A 13,013-nucleotide genomic window follows, 5' to 3' on the forward strand; every position below is an offset into this window, starting at 1 on the left:
AAAAGAACACAGAGAAGAAAATCAGATAGCTATCAAGCTATCAAAGTACAAATTGTCACAGCAGAAGGAGAAAGGAGTTAATTTACCATGAGATAGTAAATTAAACCTAGAAATTATTGGGTTTCATTAAATGTAGCTCTCCAGGAAGGCACTAGATTCTCAGCAAATAATTTATAATCAAGTGTTCATTATCTATCTATCTTCCTTCCCTGTAATTATTAGTATTGAAAGCTTTGGAGTCTTTGCTGCTTCAATTATTTATTTTTTTCCTTTTATTGTTTCAATCTTTCCAAATACATTATTTCTTTACCTTCAGCCTATAAACATCCTCCAGTTTCTGCATTTTAAGAACAGAACACAAGATTACCTTCCTTGTCTTTAGTTTACTTTTTACGTAAAACCCTAACTTTACCCCATCTTCTCAGAAAAATAATAGTATATGTTTTGTTTCTAGCTCTTTCCATTCACTTCTTATCCTACAGGTTTTTAACATCTTCCCTCATCTTTCTACTGAATATACTTTTGTCAAATCACTGATAACTTTTTCTTTGTATAAAACAAATATATATACATTTATACACACACATACATGAATATAGATACCTATACACTACATGTATATTTTAGTTTTTATTCTGATTCCTAAATATTTTTATTTTAAAATTGAAAAACTCATAAAATTATTAAGATAATAAATATAATGCCTTATTCTACTACTTGAAAGATATTATTATTTTAGTTTATTTCTTTTCCATTAAAATAACAGGTAGAGGAGAGTTTAAAAATTATAATAAAATACTTTAAACTCCCTATACTGAATAGTTGAATGAAGTGGACACTTTTAAGAAAATATGTTAATAAATTTGGCCAATATAATAAAATTGTAAGTAGTCAAAGCTCTATCATTTCACATTCAAAAGGTGCTACAGCAAGCCCGATTTTATGCATACTTTCAAGGAACAGATAATTTCTATTTTATGAGAATAATTCAGATGATAGAATAAGCTACATAGCCACTTAACATTCTATTTTATAAAATAGAATAACCATAATATAAAAATGGTACAAGGGCAACATATTAGTTATATATCATTATATAACAACCTCCCACCCCCAAATGAAGTGGCTTAAACAAACAAACATGTATTACCTCCAAGTTTCTGTGGGTTAGGAATTGGGGTATGGCTTAGCTGGGTGCCTTTAGCTCAAGGTCTCTTATGAGGTTGCAGATGAAGCTGTCAGCTGGGGCTGCACTCTCATCTGAAGCCTGGGGGAAGTCTTCCAAACTTACTCATGTGGTTGTTGGCAGGCCTCCGTCCCTTGCTACATGCGCCTCTCTCTAGAACTACATCATGACATGGCTGCTGGCTTGCCAAGGGCAAGCACTCTGAGAAAGAGTGAGAGAGCATTCCCAAAATAAAAGCCGCGGTCTTTTTATAACCTAATTTTGAAAATGACATCCCATCTCATGTAATATACTCTATTTATTATATCTAAGTCAGTAAGTCCAGCCCACTCTCAAGGGGACAGGTTTGCACATAAAAGTGAACCTAGGTGCAGGGATAATTAAGGATTACCATAGAAGTTACTTTCCACAGACAGCAAAAGATAAAAATAGCCCATCTAATGTATGAATATATATATATATTCATAAACATTATCATAAACATTATCAAATTGAACTTAATTTCAAATTAAAAGATGACTTCATCATGACAAAGTACTTTTTATCTGAAAATAAAAGGATGGACCAACATTTAATACACTAAATTATTCATTTTTTTGAGCACTTAATATGTGCTAGGTACTGTCATAAGTCCTAGGAATATGGTAGTGGACTAGACAGACAAAGCCTGCCTCTGTGGGATATATATTGTAATGATAGGGAATACTTCACACACACACACACACACACACACACACACATGATCATTTGAGAAAAAATATTGGTATGACAAAAGCAAAATAGGGGAGTTTTCACAAATTAGGAGTAAAAGTGGTTTAATTAATGTTGTTTTAGTTTTTTCTTCGATGCAAACTCCGAGACAAGAATTTTAATGCTAGCCACTTTTTTTGGGCGGTGATCCTAATATACACCAGAAGAGTGGGGAAATGAGACAAGAAAGAGAAAAACTGAAAAAAAGTGACCATGAAGACAGTTACCATTTTGGGCTCCTGTATATCATTCCCATGGTGAATCAAGAATGAAGTGTAGAAGATCCTTCAAAGTTATGCCAGTCGAAGGATGAGGACATTGGGATATTTATCTATACAACTCCTTATACATTATTGATTAAATGTTACTTCCAGGGGTCTAACTACTTCTGGCATGCGATGGTTCCCCAAAAACCTGGAGGAAGAGAGTCCCAGGTCTTCAGAATAAGCATCCCTCTCTGTGTAGAGAAGAATGCCAAGAGATCAGAGCAGGGCAGCAACAGTGTGTGCGGATGTCCATCATTTGCTCCACTCAGATTCTCTCATGCCCCATGTTAAACTTCTTTCATCTTGTCCCTGATATTTTAAGATTGGGGTTAGTTATAATTCAAGATAGTTGAAACACTAGGGTGAGGAACATTACAAACTTGCTACTTGCAGTCGGTCTTGAGGCTGTAACTGATATGCATAATTTTTCTTTTTCTTCTTTATTATTCTAAATGAACACCGTGACACAGCACTTCTGTTGATTTATTGATTCATTATTGCTTATTTATTGATTTATTATACCTGTGGTATAAGCCAGACCTCCATCCCTGTGACGTGTTGAGTCCCTGGTTTCTGTGTCCTAGTCAGGCTGTGATTATTGAAATTGTTAATTCATGGTTATCACTGGGCATGGAATAACAAGGAGACACTCCAGAGAAACCCCTAAGGTTTTATTTGTCCTCTTTATATAGTAGGAACTCTACTTTCCCATGATATTTAGGATCGACTAACGCTGCCAATGTAGTAATTTCCTTTCTATATTGCTGCCTTGTCCTCTGGTTTCAGAGTTTCAAAATAACCAGACGGCACTCATAGCCCTATGCTTGGTAGAACCCTTATTGTATCTGCTGGTAGAAACAGCCCTACACTGAAAAATATTTGGTCCAGTGGAGCCTAAAGATGTAGGGATAGGAAGCACAAATTCTCCAAGCATGGCCCTAGGAGTGACCAAAGGAGTTGTTCCTACATTCTATCTTGTTCTTTCAGACACATGTCTCCTAGTTATTGGGAATTCAGAATCACATACTGGCAATTGGTTTAAAATATGTATTACATCTTAAAAGACACTGCTGCAATACTGTGATGTGACACCTTCCAGAGACTGACTGCCTTCATCCTTAGGAAACTTATGTGATATTTTATTCTTCCTTAAGACTAGTCATTCTTAATTTCATCTACTATTTTTGAATTTTTCATAACTTTGAAAATAGCTTCAGAGTCTCAAAGGACTATTATTTCCATGTACTGATCATTATAATTCTTCCATTTAACAATGAAGCTAAAGTTGCAATAAATGAAGTGAACTGACCAATTATTGAGTAGCCCAGCTGGATTAAACCAATTTCCAGTGCTTTTCCCGTGAACATATCTATAGCTGTTGGTTAGAAGTTTAGTAGGGGACAAGTAATGTGTTAATTTCAAGCTCAGATTTACAGATTTTTATATTTATAGAGTACCATTAAAAAAATCTTTTGAAAACAATTTTATATCTGTTTTCTCATTTTCTTCTTAAAAATGTCCAAGGAGGCAAGAGGTAAAATGACTTTCTTTTATAGATGAAAGAGACACAAAGAGGTAAGTGGCTGACTGAAATGGTAGTCTTGAGTTCCAGTGGTAATGCTTTTTGTCTTAAAAATGTCGTCTAGTTACTGAAATAACAATAGTCGATTAAACTATTGATATACAAAGGGCTATGATGAAATTAGTACAGTTAAGAGTAGAATAATTATGTTATCCAATGAGTTGGGGTTTGTTTAGGGAGCTGTCGTAGATCTATCACATTTATGGGGATTCCTCTGTCTAAAAAGGACAAGGTCAAGAAGGAAGTAGCAGAATTACAAAATTATGAAAGCCATGACTAAAGAAAAATCTGGACCAAAGAAGCACTCTTCAAAAATTTGAGCATGATAGTACTTTGTGTAGTATGTAACAAATTTATAGAACTTAGTATTCAAGAATGGTATTTGGTTTTTGAATATCAGAGACACACATAGCTATTACTAGAGTTAGAATATATCTAATCTTCAAAATGAATGTTAAGGAGGCCACCGTGACATTCCATAATGATGAAATCCTAGAATAGATGGACATAGGTGTGACCATCAATTCCATATCCCTAAGATCAAGGCAAAATTTTAAACTTTTATCTAATAAAAAAATATATATTTTACCTATTAATTGGTTCTATTCGAGTAACTATACCTGTCTTAATAGCCTACTTTATCCACTTTAGTTGGGGTTGATTCTGCCTTACAGAAAATAACCATTAAAATTTCTTTCTCCTCTCTTAAGATTTAATAAATAGTCAAGAATTAAATACAAATACAGACAGGCCTACTCCAAGTAACAAATAGAAAATGTAACTCGAATCATGCATGCATGCTGATAATAAGTGCATTGGTATACTCTATACAGTATGAGACAAGTTTTCAGTTGGTGATGTCAGTGGTTTTGAAGGAACTTACTTAATCAGACCTTTAGAGGGCAGTAGAAACCTTTGTTTTGAATAAGGGCCTCAGATGATTAAGGTTTTAAGAATGTGGCTTGAGGAAGCACACTTAACCTTCACTGTGTGTCGTTACATAAACAATAAAATTAAATCATAAGTCATGTAATTGAACAAAAATAATTTCCTTATATAAACTATTAATAGATACCTAAGTACATATGGTTTTTAAGATGAAATCATGTGTATATAGTTGTATTTATAAAGATAAGTACATTAATCAAAAGCTATATGACAATGAGAAATGTTAGCAGCAAATACAAATAGAAATGAAGACAGTCCTTTGAATTTCATGTTTCATCAGCATCAAAACCCTCAACCTTTTAGTCTTTTTCCTGCATATTATTTGGTATCCACATTCTCTGTGTCTGATTGGATCCCTGGATTTTATTTCATTTTCTGAGTGATATTTTGCACAGATATGTCATTGACTGCTGCTTTCCAGGGTTCAACATCCTTCCGGGTGTCCATTGTTAGTCCCCATGTGACATGGAGAAACTTCTCACTCAGGGCTGCTAAACAGATTCTGGGTCATTGCTGTGTTCCCAAGATTTTTTGTTTTTATCTTTATTGTAAATTTATCTCCCCATCACATTTCCCATATAAATACGATTCCAGATATTTTCATCATGACCTTTCTCATCGTCATGCTTCCACACAATAAAGAGAATGAAGAAAATCAAGTATTTCAATACAATATTAAAAATCTAGTGAAATTTCTAGTTTTGTTTTGGTTTCTTAGAGGCTTGTTCTAAAAAATGAATACAAAAAGATTTGTATTTAAGTGACTTTTACAAGTTGATAAAACCACGTGACTTTTGGACATTGAGGTAATGAAAAAAACTCTCTATTGCAACTTCTCTATATGAAGTTTATAATAAGCATATTATATAGCATCCCATAGCTCAGAGCAGACAGAAAAATCCTTTTCTTTTATATGTCAATTAGTTAGTTGCTGAGAAAACTGGCTTAAAACTATTAATTTATTTTTTCCCTTTATCTTGCTGATTTCGATGTGCTACAGTGCATTATCACTGTCAATTCTTTGTGTTTTCTGAAGATTATCTAGACTTCTATATACTCAAAATATTAGTCAACTCAGATCAGTAATTTGTGCATTTGGTTATAGTATATTTAAGTTGGAATAAACATTTGCATTGTAACAATTTCTGTTTTTTTCTCTTGATGTTGAAAAATTTTGACTGCTTTTAAAGGGCACACAGCTCTAGCTGTCTTTATTTCTGCTATGTCAAAATCATCGCTGTCATGGTTAGACAGGTCACCAGGGCATTTTATATGTCTGAATGGTTTGTTTTGAAGACTTGGTAGTATGTGGAACACAGACTTGGAGTTCTAATTCTGTTAAAAACAACGTGCTGTAAATCTCCAAACACAAAAAGACAAAATGTGATTTGGAGTCTGTCAACATGCTGAAACCACAGCATTTGCATATTTATGTCCAATATCAAACACTGAGAAGATAGACTTGGATGTAAAATTTTAAAAAATTAACATTAAAAATATGATGTTTAATATTATTACATAATAGTTAATATTATCAAATGATTAATATCTTCTTTAAACTCAAGGTGGTGGCCTGTAGTTAAGATGATACTTTAAATGGTTGAAATTGCCATTTGTCACTTGTCACATTTATATAATCTAATCTTTTTTTCACAGGAAATAGAATATTAAGCAAGAGCTTTAGGCTTCAGAGGAAATTTCACTGTGATAACTTGTATCTCTAAGAATAAAGTGATGTGAGACTAAGAAGTCAAGAATAGCTTGATGATTTTGAATTATAAAAATGTGACAAAGAAAATGAATTTTAAAATAAATTATATATTTTCAAATGTATTGATATATTATTATCCAAAAAAAAATTCATGTAATGACGTCAACTAAACCCATCAGAGGCAAAATTTGCCTTTTCTTTGCATCTACATCTAGAATTTAATTGGCTCGATAGCCAGTCTTACATTAGTTCAAGTAAAAGATGGCCTTTGTTTCCCTGATAGGCATAAAAATTCCTATATGATAAGTCACTTGTGTGATTTATAGCTTTTTAAAATAAAATAATTCTAAATACACTTATTCTAAAAATATTGAACTGAATTTATGAAGGGTGAAAGGTCAGCTACCTAATAATAGAGGGAAGTCCATTCAAGTCTTACCTGAAGAAGATGCTGACTGTTGGATTTGAAGTTCTTGATCAAAGAACTTATATGATGCTGTGTTTTTGTGGAAGGTGGGGGCTGTAGAAAGATTTGCTAATTGTTTATATCAGTATTGTATTTCAGAAATTCTTGAAATCACAGTAGGCGCTATTTTGCTGTATATATTTTTCCTCTTTTTTTGTGTGCAAGGAAGAATGACCTTAAATGTGAGTCCCATTTCATATTTACCTTTAAAACTATAATTATGTTTTCTTTATAAAGAATTTTCTTATTAAAAAATACATCACCAAATTATATAAGAAGTTACAGAAGCTGATAATGCTCATATATATAAATAAAATGCTACTTAGTATATAATGGCACAGAAATGTAATTAAAAAGGAGCTAAGGATAAGTCAGTCATCCTTAATAGCAGACTTACTAAGGTTACCCAAAGATTATAAAGGTAATCTTATCATTGAAGTATATGTGAATACAAGGAAGTTAGGCTTCTTAGGAAAACAAAAGTAGACAAATATCAGTTCCAGTGAGTGAAAGAGAAACCTCTTTTGCAAGCGAACTTTACAAAAATGAGGATGTAACTTTGTTATCCAGTCAACAAGATTTAATCTGTACTTGCTACATGTATTAGTGTTCTCCAGACAAACAGAACCAATAGGATGTGTATAAGTATCCTTTGTTTATTGTAAGGAATTGGCTCACACAATCATGGAAAAGGGCAAGTCCCAAGAGTTACAATGTGAGTTGGCAAGCTGGAGGCCCAGGAGGGCTGGTGTGTAATTCCAGTCCAAGTCCAAAGTCCTGAGAACCAGGAGAGCCGATGGTGTACTTCCTGCTCACAGGCCAGCAGTACTGGGACCCAGGAAGAGCCAATGTTTCAATTTGAGCTCTAAAGCTGTATAAAAAGCTGACTCAAATTGCTTCCAGCTTAAAAGCAGTCAAACAGAAAGAATTCTCTTTACTTGGGAGCAAGTCATCCTTTTTGTTCTATTTAGGCTTTCAACTGATTGGATGAAGCTCACCTACATTAGGAAAGGCAATCTGCTTTACTCAGTCTACTGATTTAAATGTTAATCTCATCCAGAAACACTCTCACATAAACACCCAGAGTAACGTTTGACTAAATACTTCAGCACCCTGTGGCCCAGACAGGTTGCCACATGGAATTAACCATCACACTGTACAATGAACTTTCATTATTTATATAATAAAAAGGGATAATGTGTACAAGATGAAAATATTTTTCCAATGCAATTTTGATATCTCACCTCTATGAAAGCCAATTGCACAGTAATAGTGCCTGATATTTGCTAGACATTTAATTAAAGAGGTATTCATGGCTCACTGCTGTGCAACTAAACACCAGGCCTTACACTATGAGGCCTGACGGGTAAAGCCTTTGGTATCGTCTGCATTCAGGCTTGAAAAATCACACATAGTTCTTTTGGCCAGGAGCTGGGTTCTTCACTAAAAAGTTGTATAAAAAGGAAGCTAGAATTTCTGACAAAAAGTAAAAAAACCATGTATTGTGAATAGTTATTTCAGAGTATAAACAGGACAGGCGATTAGGTCAGATTAGGTCAAATGGTTGAAGGGTAGGTCAGAGTCAAATGAGGTTTCCTAACTGCAATTAAAAGGATCTGAGGATTAGTTATGAAAGCTTATTTCTAAGTCTCCTCCACAGATACCTAGATTCAGTAGTTCTGGATACCCACTTAAAGCAAACATCCAGGTGACTGATTCTGCTACCAATCGTACATAAAAGCAGTTTTAGAAAAACTGTAGGTTCTAAGTATAGGTGGCTAAAATGGAATGAAAGTGAATATTGTCAAATATGAGATCATCACATGTACGAGAGGTATAAACCGACAAACAGAAACCGAAGAAAATGAAAGAAGCCTCTCACCATCTCGCTAACAAAGAGGGAAGAATGAGGAGAGGAGTTTATCTACTGATGATATTAATAAGTGTAAGTAACATGTGTTGGCTCTTTTTTTACTTTCTAATTTGATCCTAATAACAATGCTAGTGGTGGCCTCTGGATGGCTAGTTTTATACCCATTTTACAAATTAGGCCATTGAGGCTCCAAGAGTTTTAGCAACTTGTCCAAGATTGCCATAGCCTGTAGGTAGAAATTAGATTATAGTTAAAAGCCGTTAATTTTGCCTGATGCTCTTAGTAGTAATACATTCAGCCTTGTCTCTGGGCCACTAGTAAGTGCATTCGGCTTTCTTCTCTACCTACTTCTGAGCGGATGGTTCTCACGGGGCAGAAACCTAGATGTTTAATTTGAATCATTCTCAGTAATTTTGCCTTGCTTTTCTTCTTTCTTTTCTTGCTTTCCTTTGTGGCTTTATGCAACCATGAACATTTTTTAAAAAGAAAATCATTACTTTTTGAAACAGGAACAGAACATGAAAAAGTTACATTCAAGTTAATGATGTGGGAAGACCTTTAGCAGTCACGGCCCTGAACGGCAGGCAGGAGGAACAGCTGAGAACATCAACCCTATCCTCTCCTCAGAAACATTTCAGTTTCGGTCCTGGCTTTTTGCCTCCAGCTGTGTGGCAAGTTATCTAACTTCCCTAAAACCAATCTCTTTATCTGTAAAACAGGTATAGAAATGAACATTGTGTTAGTGCCGTTTTTGTAGATTGAGTTGTTAAACATCAGGGTTTTGAGAGCTGTTTGTTAAGCTACTGGGGGGTTGAAATCGGCCACGTTGGAGGTTTACACACCCTGAAATTTGGAGAATGATGCAAATAAGACTTTTCCCCTCCTTTTACAGAGAGCTGGTTTATAAACACACTGGTTATAACATATGCCACTCGAGGCTGTGCTTATGCATATAGAGTAACTGGCACACGGTGAGCATGTATGCCATCACTATCGGCACCGCAGGATTCTTCTGAAGGGCAGTGAGGGGGGCTGTCCAGGGTGGAGTGACCCAGGTACTCTTATGTGATGTCGATGCAAGGTGATGTGTGCATATGGATGTGGTGATATTGACAGCTTAAGAACCTTCATAAATGGTGACCTAGTAATTGTATGTCATGGAGTTTGTCCTAAGGAAATGTTCAGGATTTCAGAAATGTATAAGGTAATTTATAATAGCTCCAAACTGCATAAAAAAAATCATACACACACACAAATACCCAACAGTTAAACTATAAGCTCCTTGAAAGTAAAGACTCTGTCAAATCTCTACTGTATGTATAGCAATTAAATGATAAATATTTAATAGTTTTGAATGAAAGAATAAAGGAGAAAATTATTAAATATTATACCTATATGTTTATTAACAATTATGTTTTCAATCATAGTTAATTATATAAGAAAATAGTCATGATTAAGTATTAATTAAAAAAAGCAACATGGTTAACTCTGGGGACCCTATACTCTCAAGTTGGGACAAAAATACAAAACAAATTCAACCAAATAATGACTCTCTCACTTTGTTTCTCTTACAAATATGCACATGAGTGAGAGTGCATGCATGCGCGCACACACACACACACAAGCCATATATACTGAGCAAGAAAAAAAAAGAGACTAAAATCAATAAAGAAGAAATAACATCACAGTTTATAAAATTACTTTAAGTGGGTATAGTATTAAAGTGATTTTATTTTCTTCTCTTCATGGTACTAAATAGTTTTTTCAAAATCTCCATAATGACTGTGTTTCTTTGAAAGAGGAAACGAAATACATTACAAAACTTAAATGTAAAGAAATATGATTAACTCATAAAAAGTATCTAATGAAAAGAAAGTATATTAGACATTGAAATATAAGTGTATTGCTTACTAAAATAAAAATAAAATTAATGAATAATAAGCAGGCACACATAGATGTGACTTAGAGTAGTCTGAAAACCTGAGTCAGAAAACAAGAAATGCCTGCCTTAACTACGCTTGCCTGTTTCTTTCTCCCTTCTCTATTACCCTTCTTCTTGCAAGTGTAGCATTAAAAAAAAATCTCATCCAATATTTTCGAAGTGACATTGATCTTGCAGTTGAAATTTTGGAGACATAATTTTTCACAGCATAATCTTTATCCTCAAAGTAATGGGGAATACGGCCTAGTTTGCAGCTTCTTAAGAAAATGGGCCATTATCATCAATCTTCTCTATTTTATCTAACTCTAAGAATTTACCTTTCTAAAAATCTGATAATTTGTATTAACACTGATAGTACCAGAAAAAAGTACACCAAATTCATGATTATAGATGATATTCAATCATGAAAAAAGTGAACATTGACTGTTAGCTTATTATCAACAACCTACATTTCAAATTAGTTGATCGAATTTGATGGACAAATTTAATATGGCTTTCTTCTCTTTCACCTGTTGTAATTCTTTATTCATGATTATTTCATAGCTGAACACTCTATTCCTGCCTTCTGTATACCTATGTCCTTCATTTTTCTCCTTCTACTTTCCTCAATAATTGTTTAATCATATTTGTCAACAGAGAGCTAGTGCTCTTCACTCTTCAGAGAACCATACATTTCTCACTCTAAATAAGTGGTGAAGAAAGACATGGTGTAGGCATTAGCACTGCCAAAGGTTGCGGAAATTGGGGATGTTCTCTGTGTTTATACTTTCCAGTAGGTAAGAGGGGCATGTTTGCTTGACTGTATCTTTGAAAAGATAATTTCCTTTTCTTGTGTGTTTTATGATACAAAATAATATGAAGATTGAATTACAAAAGTACATTTTATCGAATGTACTTCAAATGAGATGTAAAGCATAGCTTGGTTTGATGGGATGATACTGATCATATTGGAAAGTAAGCAGGTTCAAGCATGGGCACAGATGATAGGATGCATTTGTAACTTGATAGAACAAAGAGAAATAATGCTTTAGAAGCTCACACGATGATTTTACACATGACCACACTTCAGGGTAAATAACAGATAGTTCAGGCAAAAACAATCTTTTGTCTGAATACTGTACTATTATAAATATTGTACTATTACCAATGGTCTGGGTTTAAGTAATCCAACACGGATTTTACTCCATACATAATCTTCCATAAAATATTATTCCGATTTAATATTTCTCTCCTAGTTTTCTTCAAAGTGATTTCTAATGCAAAATTACAGCATCTGGATAGAGTTAATTGGCTGGCTGGCTTAGTCTCATTTTGCTAATTTCATTTTATTATGTAAACAATATTTAAAAGACCATAGCTAAATCTAGGCATGATTAACTATCTGGAAATTCCGCGAACACAACAGATTTGGCTTATCTCAGTGGAAATTCTTCTTTGTTTTTCAAAAAGATAATTTGGTCAGTTTTTAGCATTGTAAAAATTTAGCAGTGAAGTTTCTGTCAGTTTGAATGAACTGAAATCTTTATGTTCCAGATCGTATCTGAACTTAATCCTCAGCGAAGGTGATCACTTTTTATATTCCAGCGCCTTTTCTTGTGCTTTTTCTTACCTCCTGTTCCAACAGGGTACCTATTAGAGAAATTCTTCCAGGATATACTAATTCTACAGGCAAGACCTTGTATTATTCAGTTGTGACAGTCGGGAGGAGGGAACTTGATTACAGCATAGGAGAAGCTGCAACAGAAAGAAATCAAAATAGTGAGAAGCTCCATAGGGAGCCTGTCAGTCTGCCTTTAAATGGTGACTTTGACTGAGGAAGTGGTCTCAGTTCTCTGAAATGCCCAAGGCAGGCTTCTTCTGAGGACATAAATGTTGTGATTGCTTTGGGTATCTTTGTAAAATATTTTGTCTACTCTTAATGAGGCTCTGAGACTTTAGGATATGTTCAATACATGAAAAATAAGAGATGATGAATGAAAATGTTTAAATGGAATAATGTTAATAAGAATTGTTTGTTCACTATGTTTGGCCAAATATAATCTCAGAGAACTCTATTTTTCAGTATTTAAATATGAAAACTAATTAGTATTAACTCAGGCAGGAATATTTCATGTCAAATCTCTGGCTGTATCTGTTATGATATAGCATAAAAAATGATGAACTGCCAATTAGTTAGGAAAAAGATGTGTTCAAACATCTCAGTCTAATAAGTTTGTCTTATAAAACTTTGTCACTAAGACTGAACAGACTCTTCTCCTAAGAAGACATATAAATGGCCAACAGATATAT

The sequence above is a fragment of the Pteropus medius genome, unplaced genomic scaffold (genome assembly GCF_902729225.1).
Source record: "Pteropus medius unplaced genomic scaffold, Ma_sr-lr_union100, whole genome shotgun sequence".
Classification (NCBI taxonomy): Eukaryota; Metazoa; Chordata; class Mammalia; order Chiroptera; family Pteropodidae; genus Pteropus; species Pteropus medius.